Below are 24,310 nucleotides of genomic sequence, written 5' to 3' on the forward strand. Positions count from 1 at the left end.
GTTCACGTGGTTTTGTTCTAATGTTCCAAATATGCCTACGGGGTTCAGGATAGAGTGGAAGTCTCTTCCAAATGCAGGATTTAAAAATAAAAATGTACTATTGAATTGCCATGGCTCTAGGTTAAAAAATCGTTTGGAAATTCTTCAACCCCGAGACACATAAGCAAGGTAGTAGTTGCTTGTTTGCCAACTGCAACTTATACTATAGATGATGGCGCTCTTCTGCAATCTTCTTCCTATTAAAGAAAACGGCAGTTCTCCTACGCTTCTTAAAAAAAAACGTATACTATAGATGAGTACATTTCGTTCAAAAGCAAACAGTGGCCCGTCCATGCGAGCTGTATTTGTCTTTGTATATTTCCTAGTAGCACAACCAGTGTAGTAGGCGTGCTGCATGACTGAAGGAAGGAAGGGCAGGAGAAGAATTCCATCTTGAGCAGAGCACACCAGCGGGGGCGTAGCAGGATCATCATGCTCTTAGCTAGATTACACACGGATCCGGTGAATCACTCGCTAAAGCATAGATGTTCTCTTCATCGAAAAGGATTGATCCAGTCCATCTTTAGTGAAACACATGGAAGTCGCGCGTGTGGTGTTGGGCCGAGTTGAGGTCATCTACCTTGTTCACCGATCCAGCCATTTTTGCGCAGAAGAAGAACACCATTATCTTCTTGACCCACTCTCAGCCCGCCCAAGCCCCAAAATGTTCAGATAGACATCACCAGGGCTCGAGCTTGATTAGCACACAGAAAAAATTCAGATACCTGCTTAACAGCAAGCGCGGTGTGGTAAAGATAAATATTAAGTGGTGTATGTGCAGTGCAGGGGTATACCAGCCACTTGAAGAGAAGCGTCATATGAGCTTAGGCCGCCGGATGATTGTTGGGTTGGAGTTAACGTGGGTATACGTCTTGTGTTTGCCGTAGTAGCATGCATGAGAAGAGAATAGATGCAATACAAACTCGATGACACTATGAATTGTATGATTGTTAAGTATATCATGAGCGACTCAGCTTGTGTGCCAGCGAGGAGCTTGCATGAGTAATTTTTTGTCCCAAATCAATTGCCTTTCTTACAATGCGATTTGGGAGTCCTTGTCACCCAAGATTTTCTTGAGCGTGTTTTTTGTGAGAAAACGATATGTAACGAGGCCACCAGCTGCTTTTTGGTAGTTGCACTACGACAATGGTGTCTCCCCATCGAATGAACCTGGGTGCTTTTAGCTTACACACCCCTCCTATCACACTATATATGTATGCTCGCACGGCCAGGCAAAAGAGATGTCCAATTTCGTTGACAACACACAAGCCAGGTTCTAGGACATGGGTACGTAAGAATTAATATGCAATACCAACCATTTCATTCATGTGCCCTTCTGTGAAGAAAAAACCATAATGATTGTTGTACACGTAATTGTATATGTACGAGATAGTTCCTAAATGGTCGAACAGAGACTTGCATATATATATATATATATATATATATATATATATATATATATATATATATATATATATATATATATATATGCAGAGAGAGCAGAGCACACCGTGTGTGCGCAATATACACTGCAAGTTTTGTGTATGTTCTGGTCATGACGAATTCGTTGGACAAAATCGAAGGTCATACCCAGTGCAATATGCTAGCCTTTTAATCTGGAGTGATATTAGGTTGCATAGGCTTGGGATTCATTAGGAATTTTGACCTATCGACATCGTCCCCTGTACCAACGTAGATTCTTTTGGAACCAACCGTATAGTAGTTCAAAGCTAGAATCGACTACTTCTACGTGTTCATCAACAAATTATTTCTCCCATGATCTGTAGTTGGTCATTCATCCCAGCCACCTTTCTAGTTCAAGCGGGTTAGCTGAGAGAGGATGCATGCTTCCATCTCCTCTGTTTTGGTGTCTTTCTCCTCCTGTCCCAGCGATGTTCTACTTCTGTTGCTGATGCACTGGTGCAGGTCTGAGTCTGACCTTAGCCGTTGAAGATGTTGAAGATGTTGCTCGGTACGCGGTGCTTCGGAGTGCTAGGAGCACGGTGGGACTTCTCCGGTGGGTGCAGCGGCTTTGGTCTTCTTCGTTTTCGTCGATCTGCCAGTGTTGGCATTGGTTTCTCTCTTTTTCTTTGGGCTTGGTTGTGCCGCAGCCCCGGCGCGCTTGATGTATCGTATGCTTGGTCATTAATTTTGATGACCTCTTCAACCTCCAATTTTGAGGCCTGCCTGCCGATTTCTTGCATGGCGGTTACAAGGCGAGGTAAATGCCGAGGTTTGATCTGATGTTTGCTGTCCTTTCCACTTTGAGGACTTTGTATGTTGCCAAGTGCCTGCATCCTCGGCGAAGCAAACTCCTTCAACCACCGCGTTCATTCCATGGATCAAAAGGAGGCCTTTGTTGCAACCGCGCCTGCATGCTGTTGGTGGCAACCAGAGCTGTACTTTCTCAACTATTCTTCTAACTCCGGTTAACAAATATGCGCTACTGAAATGCCAAGGAATGGCTTGCAAATCATACCAAATGAATATTTTCATGAAACGTAAGTCCAAAATCACCTTACAATTTTCCGAAGGTCCTATCGTGTTGAGCTACTTTAAGGAAATTTCAACATATTCATACAATCACATCCCTACGATCATAAGACCCTTTATTTTTTAGAAGAAGAAAAGGATAATAATGTTATAAAACTTGTTTGAAAATTCTTCAATCTCAAGAAAACATAACCAGGTAGTGGTTGCATGTTTGCAAACTTCAGCTTATTACATGGCATACTTTGTTCATACGAGAGTAGTGGTCCAAGCGTGATAGAGTTTCCTTTGGATAAAATAAAATAGAAGGAATGAAAACTTTGAAATCTGGAAAGCATGGCAAATGAATATTTGCATGCAGAGAGTGGGATTTTAGATCCCGGGTGCCTAGACACCCTCTTATCCCTACCATACATTCAGAATATGGTGCATTGAGATTTGTGCGCTTCATTGTAGCCAAGAAATCTATTAGCAGTTCAGATGCCTCATTAAGCGCAGAGAGACATCCGAGGTGACACCTTTTACAGAGCTCGCACGTGAACCTGTTGCCTGCCCTGCACATCTCTATCCTTTCTGTCATACTCTCACATTATTTTAGCCTGATATAAAGTTTCTTTCACATAGTCACATCACATGCATGCATGCACAGTGTCGCTCTCACAAAGATTTTCCTGCTCACCCACTCTCTCCAACTTATGTCAGACATAAGCAATTACGCTGAACAAGTTCTTTCACACCTTCTCTTTGTCACCTATACTAAAAAGAATATCACTCTCATTTCTCACAGTCACACATCGGTAAACTCTTTTATTTTTGTCTCTCTTAACATCTGAAGTCACATGCAGCCTCCTCTCCCTCAAAAGTAAAAGCTGTGCTACTCCATTGAAAAAAAAGTTACCGACCATTGTTCCCCTCACGGGTCGGAATCTCTCCTGCAGGCCTACTCTGCCTGCTACACACTAGGACGGGCCCTCTTCTCTCGGCAAATTGCCTAGTTAATCAACCTGACACCACACAAGGCCAGCTGCTGGCTAGGCCACGTCACGAATATTAAAATTGCTGAACGGACTAAGACAAGGGGGTGCCGGGACTCCCGGGTGCTATAGCACCTTTTCGTTGCATGAAGCGTAAGTCCAGTCTCACCTTCGTTCTTCTGAAAAGTTCCTATGTGAACAATTTCATAGAAATTTCAACGAATCCCTACAATCTCATTCCTACGATCATCATCGTCGTCAGAAGAAAACTCTTCAATCAATCTCAGGACATGGAACCTTGTAGTGTTGCTTGTTTGCCGACTATTACATGGCATCGATACTTTGTTAAAACTATGAACATCGGTCCATGCGAGCTGTAGGTTGTAGTTGCCTTTTGGATACTATGTGAGCTGTAGACTGTAGGATTTGGTCTTCCAAATCGGACGATTACGGTATTATAGTGTCGTTTCTCTTTTGGGAGCATCGTTTGTGAAGTAGCGATGGAAGTCAGAGGAAGGAGGCGGACCAGTTTCGTCTTGCACGGAGCTTCGGTGGAGCTGTCAAGTCATACCTGGCCAACAGGTGCTACGCTGAGTCATGTCTGTTTGGTAGGTGCTACACACGATAGATCTTCCAGAGTCTTCGCGACTAGATGGGCGAGCGCAGGGCGGCGGCGTTGTTGGGCGCCGTGATGGGGTCGATGGATGTCCGCACTGGCAAGGATGATGTGGATCTCTCTTCTTAAGATGGGTCAGTAGTCTGATGATAATGCTGGCTTTTAAAAGTGTTAGAATAAATTCGAGGTACGCGATCGATCCTCCGAGGAACAAGCAATCACAGACAATGAAAACACCGAGATTTGTTAACGAGGTTCGGCGAACTCGCCTACTCCCCGGGGCAATGACTACGGGCGCTCCTCCCCGAGATACCGCAACACCGGCTACCCGGGTGCCGGCACAAGCCGCCAGCACCCCCTTGCGAGTCTGTCGCTATCTAGTCGTCATGGGTTACAACGTGGGGTGCCTCCTCATATATAAGAGGCCAAGGGTACAACGTGTCCGACTCCGACACTACAAGTATCCTACCCACACTACAACACCAAGTCCAAACGTAACCCAACTAGTACACAATATTCGACACAAACACAACAAACTCCACCTTGGCGAATATTCTCCACCACCTTGAATTTGTCCATGCGTCAAACTTCCATGTACTCCGGACTTGTGTTGTCTTCTTCGTAGCTTACTGAGAACTACTCGACGAATCTGCCCCAGACCCGCCACCGCCGTGAGACCCCGCTGCTACTCCCGCAACTCCAGTCTCCGTGACTCCACCTACAATAGTGCTTCCTTGCAACTTGTAAAGATGCGAAGCCGTCCTCTCTCCAATCATCACGGTCATCTCATCTTCCATGATTCTCATGGTCTTCCTATCCCGATCACAACTGAATACCATACCACCATCATGAAGAACACCAAGCGAAATTAGATTCCTCCTTAGCCCCGGCACATGTCTGACTCCCCGAAGCATCCGCTCAACTCCGTCAAACATCTTGATTTTGATGTCACCTACTCCAGCAACACGATAACCTGTGTCATCGCCCACATAGGCTAAACCAAACTCACCAGACTTGTACGAAGAGAACCACTCCATGTTGGGTGTCGCATGAAAAGAGCAAGCCGAATCCAACATCCACGCTTCACCTTTGGTTGACCGCCTGATGAAGCTATGTACCTAGGGTAGGGTCATGGACCTGTCCCAACTGCCCTACCCAAGGACATCTCTACAAGAAATCACCTTTCAATCGACTTGGAGGTGTTCCACTCGACAGACTCGAAGACACTTGACCAAGAAGCAATCACTCGACCAAGACCAAACCACTCGACGGCCAGGAGACCTAAAGGCACCCTGCATGCTAACGGTCGGTTATTAAGTAGCTTTTATGGTCATCATAGAACTTTATTAGGGGCGTTACCAGTAACGCCCGACCTTAATGTATTTAAAACCCTGCACAACTGAGGGCCGGAGGGGTCCGGCGAACTCTATATAAGCCACCCCCTCCTCAGTGTAAAGGGTTCGCACCCCTGTAATTCATACACGCATAATCCAGTCGACCGCCTCCGGGCTCTGAGACGTAGGGCTATTACTTCCTCCGAGAAGGGCCTGAACTCGTAAACCTCGTGTGCTTACAACTTCTTCATAGCTAAGATCTTGCCTCTCCATACTTACCCCCCTACATTACTGTCAGACTTAGAACCACGACAGTTGGCGCCCACTGTGGGGCAGGTGTTTTAGCGATTTGTTGGAGGAGTTGCGATCTTTTTCGATCCAAATCATCATGGTTTCTGGCGGAGTTTTGGTGGAGGGCCGCGAGATCCGTCTCGGCGCGCTCACGTTCATCGCCGATGACTCCGCTTGGCTTCAGGAGGCTCCTCTCGACGTGGACGCACTCCCTGTCTGCAGGGCAACGCACTTTAGTGCGTGCGTCCGTGGCGTTCTCTTGCGGCAACCATCGACCCCCTACCGGCCGGCTCCTGTGTTGTCCTCCCTCCCTGTTTCCCGCCGGCGCAAGCGCTCTGGTTGGTCGAGACTTCAGCGGTGGGTGAGACACGCGGTGGCACGCCAGTCGGCCACCCCTCAAGTCGTGGCGATCGAGCCCGACGAATCCCTCTACGGCATGTTCGATCTGTCGACTGGATCCGCAGAGACCGCATCCGAGTGCGACAGCAGTGATCCGGCGGCAGAGGTTTTGATGGTCGATGGACCGCCCAGTCCTCCCAATTTCCCCCGCACTGACGGAGGCGCAGGTGGAGGCGACCCGTCGCGTCCCCATGAGGAATATCTCTCCGAGCCTCTCACGTAGCTGCAGAGAGAAGAACTTCGTCGCCGGATCATGGATGCACTGCACACTCCTATCGTTGGAGAAACCCCCGAGGCTCGTTCCTTGGAGGACGCGCGCCTGGCAAACTTGGTCGAGCGCACTTGACTGGAGAACCTCCAGCAAGCACTCGACGAGCGTGCGCGACAACGGGTTCCAGAATCCAGTCGACGTCAGCTCTTTCCGCCCCCACAGGTATATCGAACTCCAATTCACAATTTAGCAGCTGCAGCCCGTATAGCACAGTCGATTCAGCCTTCCCAGTCGAAGGCTGGCAGAGGCTTGCTGCAGATCAGAGCGTTACTCCGGGTAGCAGGAGACCAGAATTCCGCTATTTCTCAGTCGCGGAACATGATTCATAGCAGATCCGTTGCTGCAGACACAGTCCAGTTGGCTCATAGCCCAAGATCGCCCCCAAGGCGTGAGGGACGTGGGGACCGGCGTAATCAGTACAGGAACCGTGAGCAATATGATCACCGATTCGACCGTGACGATCGATGTCGAGTGCCCACCCCTTCCCCGAGGAGCGGGTCATATGCGCCTCGACAGCAGGATGACAGGCGCCCTCATAGTGTTGGGCGAAGAATTCCAGTCGACCCCAGGGAGCCAGGCTTTGATGCGAGATCCATTCTCGTTCAAGGTTTGGTCGACAGGAACAGAGCTCACCGAGAAGGTCACGACAGAGATGCACCTACCAGCAGCAGAGTACATGTTTCAGGGCCAGAGTGCTTTAGTAGAGCCATCAAGGCCGCTGTGATTCCTCCAAACTTCAGGTTGGCGACTGGAGTCAGTAAGTTCACTGGTGAGTACAAGCCCGATACTTGGCTTGAAGACTACCGAGTGGCCGTCCAGATTGGCGGCGACAATGATGAAGTGGACATGAAGCACCTGCCTCTCATGTTGGAGGGCTCGGCCAGAGCGTGGCTGAACCAGTTAGCACCCAACAACATTTACACTTGGGAAGATCTCGCCCGAGTGTTTGTCACCACATTTGAAGGAACATGCAAGCGACCGGGAGGGCTGACGGAACTGCGGTCCTGCGTGCAGAAGCCGAATGAAACTTTGAGGGATTACATCCAGAGATGGATCACGTTACATCACACGATAGAGAATGTGCCTGACCACCAAGCAGTCTGTGCCTTCAAAGAAGGCGTCAAGTACAGAGAACTGAATCTGAAATTCGGTCGAACCGGAGATATGTCTCTGAATCGGATGATGGAGATTGCCACCAAGTACGCTAATGGTGTAGATGAGGATCGACTCAGGAGTGGCAAGCTCAAGTCAGTCGCTCAAGAAACCGGAGGAAATTCCAATCGGAAACAGAAGCAAAAAGACGAGCCAGCTGCTCCTGAGGAAGCCTTGGCTGTAACTCAAGGAAAGTTTAAGGGGAAACCCAAAGGACCTTGGAATCCCAAGAAAGTTAAAGACCAAGATGGAAATAATGTGTTGGATTTGCCATGTCACATCCACACCAAGAAAGATGAAGAGGGTAGGTTCATTTACCCAAAACATACCACTCGGCAGTGTCGGCTCTTGATCCAGCAGTTCCAGGGCAAGCAGCCCAAAGATAAGGAAAAGGAGTTGGACAAAGTTGAGGACAAGGAAGACAGTGACGATGGATATCCCCAGGTCAATTCCACCCTGATGATTTTTGCTGATGTTGAAAGCAAAAGTCGACTGAAAGTTATCAACCGTGAGGTGAATATGGTTGCTCCGGCAACACCCAGTTATCTGAAGTGGTCTCAGACTGCCATCACATTCGACTAGTCCGATCACCCAACGCACATTGCCACCCCTGGGAGGCAAGCTTTGGTGGTCGACCCAGTTGTTGAAGGCACTCGACTGACCAAAGTCTTGATGGATGGTGGCAGTGGTTTGAACATATTGTATGCTGAGACGTTGAAAGGGATGGGCATTCCGATGTCCAGACTCAGTGCCAGCAACATGAGTTTCCATGGAGTCATTCCTGGAAAGAAGGCCGAGTCACTCGGCCAGATTGCTCTTGATGTGGTTTTCGGTGATTCCAAGAATTACCGCAAAGAAAAGTTGACGTTCGAAGTTGTAGATTTCCAGAGTGCGTATCACGCTATTTTGGGCAGGCTAGCTTATGCACGCTTCATGGCTCGACCATGTTATGTGTTTCTCAAATTGAAGATGCCTGGTCCCAAAGGTGTGATCACTGTTATGGGCAATCGGAAGAAAGCAGAAGAGTGTTTTCGAAAAGGTTCAAAGATCGCTGATGCTCAAATGGCAGTAGTGGAGCTGCAGGAATACCAGAAGACTGTAGACCCGAGTGATTTGTTGCGAGCCAAGAAGCCTGCTACAGAATCAGCTTTTCAGTCGTCTGGCAAAACGAAACCGGCTTACATCCATCCGACCGATCCCAGTGCTGCTCCGACTCATATGTCAACAACACTCGACTCCAAATAGGAAGAAGCGCTCATCAAGTTCCTCTGTGAGAACTGGGACATTTTCGCATGGAAGCCTTCTGACATGTCGGGTGTTCCCAGGGAGCTGGCTGAGCACCGCTTAAGAGTCGACTCAAAAGTAAAACCTGTCAAAGAACATCTCCGACGGTCCGCCGTCCAGAAGAGAAAGGCTATTGGCGAGGAGGTGGCTCGGCTCTTAGCAGCGGAGTTCATCCGAGAAATCTACCACTCTGAGTGGCTCGCCAACGTTGTCATGGTCCCCAAGAAGGACAAGTCACTTCACATGTGCATTGACTTTAAACATATCAATCGGGCCTGCCCGAAAAATCATTTTCCTCTCCCCCGCATCGACCAGATAGTCGACTCGACTGCGGGATGTGAGCGATTGTCTTTTTTAGACGCCTATTCCGGGTACCATCAGATCCGACTGTATGGACCTGACGAGATCAAAACAGCTTTCATCACTCCATTCGGGTGCTTCTGTTATGTTACCATGTCGTTCGGCCTCAAGAATGCCGGAGCCATATTCATGAGGATGATTCAGAAGTGTTTGCTCAGTCAAATCAGTCGGAATGTGGAAGCATACATGGATGATATTGTGGTCAAGTCACGGAAGGGTTTCGACCTGCTAACTGACCTTGATGAAACCTTTGCCAACCTCAGGAGGTATGATATCAAGCTTAATCCATCAGAGTGCACATTCGGAGTTCCTGGCGGAAAATTACTCGGTTTTTTCGTTTCCGAATGGGGAATCGACGCCAATCCAGAAAAAGTCGGTACTATACTCCGAATGAAAAGTACTATGCGAGTGCACGACGTCTAGAAGCTTACTGGTTGCTTGGCCGCTTTAAGTCGATTCATATCTCATCTCGGTGAAAAGGCATTGCCTCTTTACCGATTGATGAAGAAGTCCGACAAGTTCGAGTGGACTCCTGAAGCTGATGCAGCGTTTGCAGAGCTCAAAGCTCTGCTCTCCACCCAGCCGGTGCTTGCCGCCCCAATCAGCAAGGAGCCTTTGCTGCTTTACATCGCAGCCATGGGACAAGTCGTCAGTACGGTACTTACGGTCGAGCGGGAAGAAGAAGGAAAAGCCTTCAAAGTTCAGCGCCCAGTATATTATATTTCTGAAGTTTTGACCCCATCGAAGCAAAGATATCCTCATTATCAGAAGCTTGTATATGGGATTTATATGACCACAAAGAAAGTTTCTCACTACTTCTTTGATCATTCCATTACAGTCGTCAGCGATGCTCCATTGTCAGAGATCTTGCATAACAGAGATGCAACTGGTCGAGTGGCAAAATGGGTGATTGAACTCCTTCCTCTAGATATCAAGTTTGAGGCAAAGAAAGCTATCAAGTCCCAGGCAATAGCAGATTTCATCGCCGAGTGGATTGAACAGCAACTGCCAACTCAGGTTCACTCGGAGCATTGGACCATGTTCTTCGACGGTTCCAAAATGTTGAATGGTTCCGATGCCGGAGTGGTGTTGCTCTCCCCCCGAGGAGATAAGCTCAGATATGTTCTTCAAATCCACTTTGATTCCTCAAATAACGAGGCAGAATATGAAGCACTTTTATATGGGTTGCGCATGGCCATTTCACTCGGCGTCTGTCGCCTCATGGTCTATGGCGACTCAGATTTGGTGGTTAATCAGGTGATGAAGGAGTGGGACGTCAGAAGTCCAGCCATGACTGGTTATTGCAATGCAGTGAGAAAGCTGGAGAAGAAATTCGAGGGCTTAGAACTTCATCACATACCCCGACTGAAAAATCAAGCAGCTGATGATTTGGCAAAAATAGGTTCCAAAAGAGAAGCCATTCCCAGCAATGTGTTTTTGGAACATATCCACACACCATCAGTTCAGGAGGATCCCTTCACTGAAGAAGCCCCGCAGCCAAAAAGTGCCACGGATCCGACTGAAGTTGAAGTTCCAGCTGTGGTCGACCCGATCATGGAAGTCTTGGTCATCACTCCCGACTGGACAATACCTTACATCGCGTACATCCTAAGGAAAGAACTCCCAGAGGACGAAGAAGAGGCTCGACAGGTCGTCCGTCGATCCAAGGCCTTTACAGTCATAAAGGGACAGTTATATAGAGAAAGCGTGACTGGAGTCAGTCAGACGTGTATTACACCAGAAGAAGGTCAGATGATCCTTGAGGATATCCACTCGGGGACCTGTGGTCATCATGCGTCCTCTCGGACCATTGTGGCTAAACTATACCGAGCGGGATTCTACTGGCCAAGAGCGAATGAAATGGCGAAAGAGATAGTCGACAAATGTGAAGGATGTCAGTATTACTCCAATATGTCGCACAAGCCCGCGTCAGCCCTGAAAACCATTCCACTCGTCTGTCCCTTCGCTGTTTGGGGGCTGGACATGGTTGGACCACTGAGAACAGGCAGGAGCGGCTTCACTCATGTGCTAGTAGCAGTCGACAAGTTCACCAAATGGATTGAAGCTAAGCCTATCAAGAATCATGATGCTTGCACTGCTATCATTTTCATCAGAGAGTTGATATTCAGATATGGAGTTTCGCACAGCATCATCACTGACAATGGGTCAAACTTCGATTCCGACAAATTCAGGGCCTTTTGCGCCTCTCAGGGCACACGAGTCGACTATGCTTCAGTCGCTCACCCCCCAGTCAAATGGACAAGCGGAAAGAGCGAACGGCTTAATTCTCAAAGGACTGAAACCTTGATTGATGCGTGATCTCAAGCACGCAGCAGGAGCATGAGTCGACGAGCTTCCATCGGTTCTTTGGGGATTGAGGACAACCCCGAACCGATCGACCGGAAGAACCCCATTCTTTCTGGTCTACGGAGCCGAAGCAGTCTTGCCAAGTGACCTGCTTCACAACGCCCCCCGAGTCGAGCTCTACTCTGAAGATGAAGCAGAACAAGCCCGGCAGGACGCAGTCGACCTCCTGGAAGAAGAAAGAGAAATGGCCATGATCCGATCGACCATCTATTAGCAAGACTTGCGTCGATTCCATGCCAGAAATGTGAAGAGTCGAGCCTTCCAAGAAGGAGACTTAGTCCTCCGAGTGGATCAGCAGAAACCACACAAACTCGCTCCTACTTGGGAAGGCCCCTTCATAGTCACCAGAGTCCTCCACAATGGAGCGTACCACCTCTACAATGTCGATCGCCAGATCGATGAGCCACGAGCCTGGAATGCGGAGCTACTCCGCCCCTTTTATACTTGAATTCTCACTCAGATGACATGTAATAAGAAAAACTCCTGTAGTTTATTTATCAAAGACAAGAGCGTTATAATTTTCCCAGTGATTGTTATTGTTTTTGTTTGCGTGAGAAATCCCCCAGTGGGTGGCTTAGCTGCGAATCCGCTTCGCCTAAGTTTGTAAAAATAAAATCCTACCGAGTGGTGAGCCAGCCTCCCACTCGGGGGCTTAGCTGCAGTCCAGTACTCGCCTAAGTATTTGAAAATCCTACCGAGTGGTGAGTCAGCCTCCTGCTCGGGGGCTTAGCTGCAGTCCAGTACTCGCCTAAGTATTTGAAAATCCTACCGAGTGGTGAGCGACCCTCCCACTCGGGGATTTAGCTACAGTCCAGTACTCGCCTAAGTGTTTGAAAATCCTACCGAGTCGCGAGCCAGCCCCCCACTCGGAGGCTTAGTTGCAGTCCAGTACTCGCCTAAGTGTTTAAAAATCCTACCGAGTGGCGAGCCAGCCTCCCACTCGGGGGCTTAGCTATAGTCCAGTACTCGCCTAAGTACGTGCGCTCCATCCCACTCTGCAAGGACGACGAGGTGTAGGTCGACTGCCACCTTCTCCTTGGGAGCTTCGCCACAAATACAACATGCGCTCCATCGCTGACCCACAAGGACGATGAGGTGCAGATCGACTGCCACCTTCTCCTTGGGAGCATCGCCACAAATACGACGTGCGCTCCATCGCCGACCCACAAGGACGATGAGGTGCAGGTCAACTGCCACCTTCTCCTTGGGAGCTTCGCCACAAATACAACATGCGCTCCATTGCCGACCCGCAAGGACGACGAGGTGCAGGTCGACTGCTACCTTCTCCTTCGGGGCTGTGCCACAAATACAAAAGTTGTCTCGAGTGAAGAACGAGTTCCACTCGACGGAGGATTTGTGAAGACATTCAATGATAAACCAAGTTCAGATAAATCCCAAAGGATCTAGACCACAGATCGAAGTGCTCGGGCATTTAGCCCGAAAGAGTTTAACGGTTACAAAAAGCACTCGGCATTCCGAGGCAAATTTAAGGTGAGGCATAAAAGTTTGTTCACTCCATGGGAGGAGGACTAGCAGGCTCGACGAACTCGTCTAGGTCGACGTCGTTGGCGATCCGAGTGGCTGCAGCGATGAAAGTCTCCATAAAAGATCGGAAGTCATGCTTCTGGGTGTTGGCGACCTTGATTGCTGCCAGCTTATCTTGTCGCACCTCCTTACAATGGACACGAACCAAAGACAGAGCCACATCAGCACCACACCGGGCAGAAGATTTCTTCCACTCCTGCACTCGGTCAGGGATCTCGTTAAGTCGAGTCATCAGGGACTCAAGATCATTCTGGAGCGTGGCCTCTGGCCAAAGTGCTGGGTCGATCCGCGATGTGGCGACCTTCAGTCGAGCCAAGTAGTCCACAACACCATCGATGCGGGATTCCAGTCGGAGCAGATTCATGGCAGTTTCATCTTTCAGGGAGAATTGATTGGGTCCAAACCTGGCTCAATCTGCCCAGTCTCCTCCTCGAAGTACTGGCAAAACTCTGCATTCACGATCCAAGGATAAGTCAATTTTCGTACGCTGAGTCGACACAAAAAAAATCAGTCGGAACAAAATGTGCACCTTCAAGCTTGATGAACAACTTCTTGGCAAGGCTCCTCAGATAGCTCTCCAGATCGTCCCTCCTGCGAGCGATGCCTTCCATCTTCTCGTACAGGTTGAGATTGGCCTTCTTCAAGCGCGTGCACTCCTTGTTGGCTTCGTTCAGAGAAGATTTCATCTTGGTATTCTCTTCTTCCAACTGGCCGACCGAAGCCAGTTTCTGTTCAGCCAGAGCGGTTCTATCGTCAGCTTCCTTTTGAGCAGCAGCCAAATCCTGATCCTTCTTTGCCAGAGCTTCTCTCAGTTTTTCTGCAAAGAAATGATGCTTGATTCAGAAAGAGCAGAAGGGTACTCAAGCCTAAGACAAACTAGTCGACAAACTCGTCTTACCATTGGCGCCGTCCTTGGCCTTTTGCAGCTCTGTCTTGGCCAGCTCCAAGTCAAGGTTCAGTTGGATCTGCTGTTTCTCCAAGTCAGCAAAGCGAGCTCCAAGATCACAAGATTTCTGAAATCAAAGAGGAGAAGTTATTTTACAGCAAAAAACGATAAAGACAATAAGTACTAAGACTACGGTCGACTGCCCGCAGTCCACCATAGTCTCGGGGACTACACCCAGTGGGTGCACTTTGCGTGCCCCCACCGGTTCTGATCCCACTCGACCGGCCCGCCGGAGTCGAGTGCAGAGAGTAAAAAAAGAGAAGAACTCAGACCACAGTCGACTGCCAGCAGTCGACCGCGGTCTCGGGGACTACACCCAGTGGGTGCACTTGGCGTGCCCCCACCGGTTCTGATCCCACTCGACCAGACCGAGTGGAGCGCGACTGGGAGAGGCCAGCCCTTCGACAAAAGTAGCATCGAATGACGAGGAGAGGGATCGAAGGCCGCCACAGGTCGCCTACGAACGAGTCGACGCCGCAACCGACCTGCCAAGCTGCTATGGGGCCACCCCATGGCTGGAGCAGCAGGCACGCTGGACAGCTGTCCCCATCCCGCGTCGCCCGCCGAGCCCAAGGCGTCAGATCCGGCGGGCACACACCTCCGGACCACCACCACCAACGCCCACATCCGAGAAGGCCGCCGCCGCTGGTCCACGCCGCCCGCAGCTTGCAACCCGCGCCTGTCAGATCTGGAGCAACACCGAGCCGACCGGGAGGACGCCCCCCCCCCCCCCGCCCAACCAGGCCTCGTTGCCTCCAGCACCGCCGCCCCGCAGCTCCGCCGCACGTCGGCCGCCGCCGTCGTACCCCATGCCACAACACTGCGTCCTCGCCGAGCGGCCGCACCCTGCGTCGCGACCCACAACAGGAGAAGGAGGAGGAGTCCGTGCTGCCGCCTACGCGGCCGGGCTTTGCCCGGCGGCGGCGAGGGGGGAGGGGGGGGGGACTCGAGATGTGACGGCTAGGGTTCGCCCGGCCTCTCACGGGAGATGCACGAGGCGAAGGAGTCCAAGATTAAAACCTTATGAAAAGCCGTTTGAAAATTCTTCAATCTTGAGACAAAGAACCAAAGTAGTGGTTGCTTGTTTGCCAACTTCAACTTATAGATGGCATATTTTGTTGAAAAGTCGAAGAGTGGTCCGTGTTCGTATGCGGTTTTAGGTTTCCTTTGGATATTTATTTACTACTAGTAATAATGTACGTGCAATGCACGTTTATATTAGGTAGGATATTAGTTGCACGTTATATTAGATAAGATATATCTGTTGCCCGTTGGTATTTGGTAAGATATCATTACTTTTTCACGGAAATGGTAGAATATTAATTACATAGCAGATTTCATGGGATAACGTTGAGTCAAAACGTGTTTATAACCAATGACAACGGTGGGTAATTAAAGCGTTAAACGTGTTCGGTGCTTAACATTGGAGCGATTTGAACCGCTAGATAACATGATTTGACGGTTGAGATGGTTTGGATCTGCCTCTTTGGGTCTTTTTATATTGGTATAGATAGTAGCACAACCAGTGTAGAAGACGTGGTGGCCCGCCTGAAGAAAGGAAGGGCAGGAGAAGAATTCATTAATTCAATCTCAAGCAGAGCACGTATAAAACCACGGCTTGGGTGAAACACACGGAAATCCGAAAGTACGTGTTGGATCCAAAATGGTCGTAGCAGGATCTTGCACAAAATATTGGTATTGTGCTCCGTCCCAGTTTTGTTGTTCCCTTTCAGTTGATGGTGGTGTGGTGTAGCCGTGTAGGGATACAATGCGACTACGTCGAAGAGCTGAAGCATCTTATCTTTCTGTTGCAGACATACATGCTGCGTTTGCCGTGGTAACCTGAGAAGAAATTACATATGCTAACGTGCTATAAACTTGACACCATGTATTGTGATGGGTAAGTAAATCATGAGCCACTCAGTTTGCCTGTGCCAGCGAGGATCTTGGATAAGTATGTTTGCCCCCCAAAATCAACTGTCTTTCTAATATTTGGATTTGACAGTCCTTGTCGCTCCCTACAAAATCTTCAGTGTGTTTGTTTGTTGTGAGAAAGAGACGTGGGACTAGGCATAATAAGGTGCTTCCTGATAGCTGCACTACAACAGTGATGTCTGCCCATCAAGTAAACCTGGGTGCTTTTAATTTACACAACATGAAAAGCACCCCTGGCACACTAAAGAGAGGGTCAATTCCATCAACAGCACAAGCCAGGTATTCTTCGCAGTGGTCAATTTACACACACAGTGATGCACGCTAGCACGGTCAGGAAAAAGAGAGGGTCAATTCCATCAACAGCACAAGCCAGGTTCTAGGACAAGGATCGCTCATATATAAGTGAGATAGGTACGCAATACCAACCATTTCATGCCCTTATCAAAAAACACTTCTGTTGTGGGGAGAGAGCCATGTTGTATCTTGTGAGTGACGGTAGTTGTAGACTTAACTCTTATATGTATGCAGTTCCTAAATTATATAACAGGGCCGGGACCTCCATACATATAACCAACAAGAGCACACACCATACATGTGCAATATAGAGTACCGCATGTTTTGCAAAAGTTCCGGTCATGACGAATCCTTGGACCAAATTGGAGGTTATACCCAGGGCGGGCATTTTATCTGTCTTCATGTTAGGTTGCATAACCCGCAAACAATAATTGGGCTGCATAGGCTTGAGATGCATGAGGAAATTTGACCTTTCTGCCAGGGATTCAGACCGTAACAGAGGAGCTGCAAGAGACAAACTATATTAGTTGAAAGCTAGAGTCAATCATTTCTAGTTTCACATGTTTGAAAGCCATGGCTGCCATATACACTGTCAGACTCGGTGAGGAAGAAGCTAGGACCACATTCAGCTTGAATTTCTCTGTATAATCAACACATATTGTGGCACTGATGGGTAATCTGGCCGCATAGATCGCAAGTCTGGCAGCTATATCAATAGTGTTCAACCTTTTGTAAATGTGGCTTTGTATTATTAATCTCTTAGTACTAACTAGTAAATGTGTACGTGCAATGCACGTTGATATTAGGTAATATATTAATTACACGTAAATATTAGGTAGGATATTATTTGTGTATTAATTATGTGATTATCATTGGCATTAATATTTGGTATGATGTTAACTGCACACTAAACGTGTTGAGCGCTCACCATTGGAGCAGCCTCAATCGTTGGATTGACCTGATTTGACGGCCGGGATTTGTTGGATCCGCCCCTTTGGATCTTTTTATATTGGTATAGATATAGATATAAATAGCTAGATATTTCTGGAACAACAATTAAAGATTCAGACTTGCAAATGCAATTATTCCTAACTTTGATTGGTGCACTGATTAGTTCATTTTCCCGAAATGAGCCTTTTTTTCAAAATTGTTGAGTTATGACTTATGAATCAGTTAGTATGTTTAATCAATGACATGTACATTAAAAGGAAACGAAACTAGAAAAAGATGTTTTCAATTCTAATCAAGACAAAATAGGAAAGTTGTGTATGTCTATTAGTGTTTTAAGGGGTGTATGTAGTTTGTTATACATAGCTTCTTCTCATGACTGGTTGCTTCTTGTCGACAATGGCTCTTTTGGAAAACTCGCTAAACACATGCTTATGCACGAGCCACCAATGTGCCAAAGGGGACAGCCACTGTAGCATGATGCGTGTGGGATATTAAAGAGGACCATAATAGACACTTGATGGAGACGAGGTGGCTCTGCATGGTGATGGGGTCATTGTCACTTTGGATGTGTGGGCCAACGGGTTTGCGGGCTAGTGGCATTGGGCCATGAGATGTTTGGGGGTATTGGGGTGGAAAACTCCAAGCGAAAGATTCGACGATCGAGTGCCCTAGAGGAGACAGGGTGTGGTGGAGCATCTCCTCTTCCTTCATCCAATGGTTCATGTTCTTCGGGAAGCCTTAAAACTCGTGTTGGGTTGGGTGACGATGTTGTTCCTCCCTTCGGGGTGTCGCCTTGAAGGTCATCGATCTCACTTGCGCCTTCCTGGTGTTGCACATGCACGACTTTGTGGATCGCAAATTCCTGGCCGGTGGTGGTGTGAGAGCTTCTACAACACGGCGTCAGGGTGAGCGGTGTTGGGGTCGCGACAGAGGTTGCGGTAGTCGACTCTTCGGCGTGTCTATTGCATTGTCTCGGGTCGCTTGTTGCAGTGAAGTCAGAGCTATGGCGGCAGAGTCTGGGTGGTGACAATGACGGACCATAAGTGGTTTGTTTGGTGACAACCTTGCATAGTTCTCCTTCATAGCTTGCCATCAGAATCAGAGTTGCACTGTCGCTGACACGGGTGGCTTTGCTTGGCATGGATGTTGTGGCTTCTCATGGCTTTTGTGGTGTGGGCTTGGTCGGTGGTTGTTGACGGTGAAGTCGGATTCACTTGCTTAGGGGTAGTCATAATGAATGACAACAACATGCAACCTTGACGAGGTATTCTTCGCAGTGGTGTGCGTGTGTTGTCTCTTGTGTGTGCTTGATCAGGAGGTTGTGGCAGTTTCCACCTCGTTTTCTATTAATTAACAGGGAAACTACCTTCTTCTTAATTAATGGATTGTGCTTTAAGACCTCTGGTTTAAATAAATGGTGGACACTTGATGGTTGTTTTGGATTCACGACCATATACAAGTCGTGTAGTACATATTTGGCTGTTAGGAGAGCTGACATTGAAGGCCACATGTATTGTATGCCATAAATCACTTGGCTAGTGGGCATTTGAGAAAAACAAGTTTGATAGTTTCATTTAGATTGCAAAAACAACATCGTTTACTATCCTCCCAACTACGTTTTGCCAAGTTGTTCTTAGCAAAAATCACTTCCTTATGCACGAAATACATAAATATCTTTATTCTTAAAGGCACCTTAATCTTTCAAATATGTAGCGATTTTGAGATTGGACTAGAGTCAATCAAATCTAGATACATAGATTTCACCGAGAAAACCCGTGACACCGAAAGTTTCTAGTGAAGTGTATCTGGATCATCAGATAGGTTAACCTCCATCAACATGCGCACAAGATGTAGCCATCTGTCCCATGTGTCCCCCACCAGGGACCTTTGGAACTGAATGTTCAGGGGCACTGATCCTAGTATTGTACTTACAAAAGCTTCCTTATCTTGTACAATGTTGTAGAGGGTTTGATATTGTATGACTAGTGGCGTCTCCCCTAGATACGTATCCTCTCAAAATCTAGTCGTGTTGTCATTCCCTACGATAATTTTTGTCCTATTGAAAAAAGGTTAGATTCATCTCACATTAGCCCCTTCCAGAACGGTGAATGCATGTATTGCCTCTAAAACTGCGTAGGGCTTTGTTTTTTTCTTTATTATTTTCCTTTTTTAAGAAGGAAATGCATGGATGTGTATATGATTTAGCACGGCTAGAAAAAAGAGAGGGCCAATTCCATCAATACCACGTAAGTCGGGTTCTAGGGTCAGTATATATCTCAAGTGAGATATGCACGTATGAACTAATATCTAGTACCAACCATTTCATGTCTATCTAATGGACATTTCGATAGTGAAAATAGAGGCATGTTGTGCCTTGTGAGTTATGGTTGCTGTGGACTTAACTGTTCCGCACGTAGCTCCTAAATTACTGAAAATGACTTATATATACATATATCCTGAGAGAGCCACGATGCACTTTTATGGATGTATTTGGATGGTGTCCCTGCTAGCCTTACAGACCGTGGGCACACCAAAGTATTGATGAACCATTCAACTGCCCACAAGGCCACAACTCGTCAACTTTTTGGTGTGAAAATCAACTGACGAAGTTTATGCAGTCCAGGCAAGCTAAAATATTGATCTTCATCCAAACGGCTGTCCACGCTCGTCAACGACCAACTTTTTGGTTAGGTAGGTGTAGGCTCCAATCCAAACACGCCCTATATGTGTTGATATTATGTTTCTAGGATTGGGATGCATGAGGAAATTTGACTGATCGTATTTTTTATGACTCCTGACTGCGATTCATCAAGGTTGTAGCTATTATCTTGCTGCATGAAACGACACTGGTACACACTGTAGGTGAACATTGAAATAAAGTACTTCTGGTTTATAGGTTGCAACAGTAGGCTGCATGCAACGACTGTGGCACACACTGTATGACATTGGAAGCAAGAAGCTATAACCTCGCTACATTTTTAGCCCCAAATCAGTTGCCTTTGCTGGGAGCCTGGGATTTGATGAGAGTCGTTGTCGTCGGCCAAGTTAGTGCACTATGGGACAATGTAAGATACTTCCAGATAGCGACACTACATTAGTGATGTCCATAACAAATTTAGGTTATTTAATTGACACAACATGAAAATCTCTGCATCAAATTACTTGCTCTTACGATTACCGAAAAAGGCTTTCGCCTCGCTTTATAAGTAAAGCAACCACCAAGCACATAGTATCAAGGTAACAACAGAACACACCACACACCACACACAACGCCACCGCAAGTCAGGTTCAACACTCACACACACACACACACACACACACACACACACACACAAACAACCCCAAGTTCCGTTGTGGGCACAGCACAACAAGCCGAACACAAATGCACAACGAAATAACCCAAGACGGCGGTGGCGGAGGTGACGACATGACGAACTAATCTGGTTCCGGAGGTGGTGGGGGAAGTGGCGGCGCCAACCGGAGAGCCATCGTGCGTAACTGGGTGATGATGAAGGTGATGGCGTCTCTCTCCCTGGGACGGCTAAGCAGCCGCCAAAGCTGCAAGTAACCAGACCATTTGAACAATGCGTCAGTAGCACGACGAAGAGGGATATGATGAATCACAAGTTCATTCCTAACAGTCCACAGCGACCAGGCATGGACCCCAATGGTCAGCCACCTAATGTGGCGCAACGCGGGTGGGATCGCCTGGAGTTCGGCACAGAGAGCGGGGAAGTTGTTATGGTCCCAGCTTCCACCCACAATCTCACGGAAACAACTCCAAAGGAACTGCGCGGACACGCAGGTGAAGAAGATATGGTTCGAATCTTCTTGAGGCCCACAGAGCGGGCAATGCCCATCCCCACACTACTAGGGAAACCTTATACATAGAATCTTAGCAGCAGCGTGGTTTAAAAACAGGCGCTACTGCTAATTAGCAGTAGCGAGCTCCAGAGAGCAGCACTACTAATATCTAAGTAGCAGTAGCGCTCTATGCGGAACAAGCGCTACTACTATATTTGCCACGGTGTTGCCTCCCGGCTAGATATAGTAGTAGCAACCTTCCGGGGGACGCGCTACTGCTAAAGTACTTAGTAGCAGCGTTTTTCTTAAAAACTCGCTGCTGCTAAGTATCACCGCAACTAATTAAGTTTAGTCCCATACTGCTAAGCGAACAAGGTGTTTACCACCTTAAATATGTTACTTCTCAACCTATCTCGAGCACTTGGTCTTCATTGAACTATATGTGTATGATTTGTAGCTGCAATATGAATCCTCGCCTGTACCTATACAGGTATAGTGAGGATTCATGTTGACTATTTAGATTCTACACAAAAAGATCAATGATGACCAATGTATATTTTTTATGTTTTCACATTGCTTAGACTTACAGCGTTTTTTCAGGACAAAGCATTACTGATTTTATGTAAAACGCGCTATAGATAAGTTAGCTATAGCGCGTTTTCCTTACGAGCGCTACTGCTAGTTCGACTTAACCACCACCCCCGGCTCAAAATTTCGCTAAGTCCTCCTTTCTCCCCTGTTCCCCTACTCCTGTCGCGCCGCGCCGCCCGAGCCCGAGCCTCCCCTCACCGCCGCCGCCCGAGCCCGCCCTCAACCTCACCGTCGTCGCCCGCCGCTCTCGACCTCACCGCCGCCGCCCTCGACCTCGCCGCTGCCGCCCGAGCCCGCCCAGGACCGCCGCCTCCCGATCCCGAGCCCGCCCTCGCCGCCCCTACCTCCGTCGCCGAGCACCTCCCCGCCACCGTCTCTCCCCTCTCTATAAGCCCCCACCCCTCCCCCACCCCCTCTCTCTTTGCTTAGTTAGTAGATGATTTTAATAGTAGTAGATGTTAATTTAGGGTTCATAGATAATGATTTTTAGTAGTAGTAGATATTAATTAGTAGTAGTGATGGTAAACTAGTTATATAATTAGCAGTAGTAGATGTTAATTAGTAGTAGATGTAGTAGTAGATGTTAATTAGTAGTAGTAGATGTACTAGTTTCTTTCTATTTATAGTAAGTTTATATTTAGTAAGAACGAGGTTGAATTAATAGAACTAGTTTAGTTTTAGTTGAACTAGTTTAGTTTTTGTTGAACTAGTTTAGTAAGTAAATTAATAAACTAGTTGAATTAATAGAACTAATGTATTTTTAGTAAGAAAATTAAAATAACTAGTTGAACTACTTTATTTTTAGAAAGAACTAGTTTTTTTCTATTTATAGTAAGTTTATATTTAGTAAGAACTAGTTGAATTAATAGAACTAGTTGAACATGTCATATTTTTTGTTATTTTTTAGTTTAAGCAATTATTCAGGATGTACTAGTTGAATTAATAGGGTTTTTGCTTTTGCAGAAATCAAGGAGCCCCTCCATCATCCCCGTCGTCGTCCCCGTCACCGACCCCCTCCGACCTCGAGGTGAGACCAGGCAAATCTCCATGTCAATATGAGTCCTTTATGAGTTTCAGGCGCTTGTTTTGCCGGAGTGCCCGGTCATGTTTTGGTTAGACCTTTGAGTGGCCTATGTTTTGCCGGAGTGTTGATTAATTTCCATTCCGGCAAATTTCAGGCGCTCGATATGTCCTTTTTTAGCAAAGGTCATGTTAGATTTTTCCGTGAATTCTAGCATGACTTGTGCTAGAATATGTAGGAAATATCGAGTGACCTGGATTTTCTCAAAAAATAATGATCTAATTTAGGTTTTTTAGTACATATATTTAATTGTACAAGTTTAATCTTTGAATTATGAACGTAGGAAATGTTGTACTCGGACGACGACAGTCTCCCGGGGGAGTGCAGCTGGTGCCACGACGATCGAGGTATGTGCGACAGGTTCGTTGAGCTGGATGAAGATCGGCGCTTCAGCATTAAGCTTGAGGAGACCTTCGATGTTAAAACGGTACGCAACAACGACAAGTGTTTTTTTCGTAATTAAGCATGACTTCAACTATTTCAACGTTTAATTTTCATCTTTTACAATTCGACTAGCTTACCCATGCCATGCAAGACGCTATGTCTTGGAGAGGATGGGTTTTGAAGACCATGAAAATTTTTAAACAAAGAAAATATACCTAAGGACCCATCATGATATCGATTTTGAAGTAAATCTGTACAATTCTCAGAGCGTAACCCATTTTGGTTGCCAAAATTGGGAAGCACTTTGCAAAATGTATGGTTTTTATGAGGGTATGATTTTCACCATGGATCTTGGTAATCCTGACATCGAGCAAGACAATATGGACATTTGGGTCCTTGTTGATACGTTTCCGATTCTACCACAATGTGAGTTTCTCAAACATAGTTATTAACTAATTTATATTGTTTATTTTAAAATATTGACAACTTATTTTCATTGACAGCTTATTTTGAATCTTCAAAGAATGTGTAGAAGATGGTAGGCAAAACCCACTACACTGATGCCTCCGAATTAACTTATAAGGAGAAAAGTCATCTGATTGCTTATTATACTTTTCTTGAGAATTACAATACCTATTATCGAACTCCTCCAAATTATGGTGAATACGTGCCACTAGTGCACGTGTTGAACCACGGTAACTTCTATGGAGATACCCTGGTAAGATTTTTTACTATTACGACATCCCTGGATCTTTTGCATACTTCTAAAACTAGTACATCATTGCTAACTACGAAGTTATTACTATGTTTTTCAACAGGAAATCCCGATGGATTGTGTGCCTCATCTGATATATCAGAATGGTCGCCTTGCAGTTATGAACCTACATCCAGGTCAATCTAAGGAGCTCACCTGTGCATATCGGATTTCTAAAACCGGTGAACACATGCTAATCAAAGAATGGAAAAAATGTTTGGACATTCGCAAGGATTGGAGACAGGCAAGAATTGGAGACAGGATAATCTCCATTCTCCATAATGAAGAGTCAGGGGCTATCTTGTTTTTTGCTATTTTACCTTAGAGAATATAGTAGGTCCTAAGAGAATGTAGTAGGTCCTATGAGGTATAATATGTTTATTATGTGATACAGTGTGTTAGAGTTGATGACGAGGAGTACATGTGATTACGACTAGTGAAAAATTTG

This window comes from Triticum aestivum, chromosome 7A, assembly GCF_018294505.1.
Source record: "Triticum aestivum cultivar Chinese Spring chromosome 7A, IWGSC CS RefSeq v2.1, whole genome shotgun sequence".
In the NCBI taxonomy this organism is placed as follows: Eukaryota; Viridiplantae; Streptophyta; class Magnoliopsida; order Poales; family Poaceae; genus Triticum; species Triticum aestivum.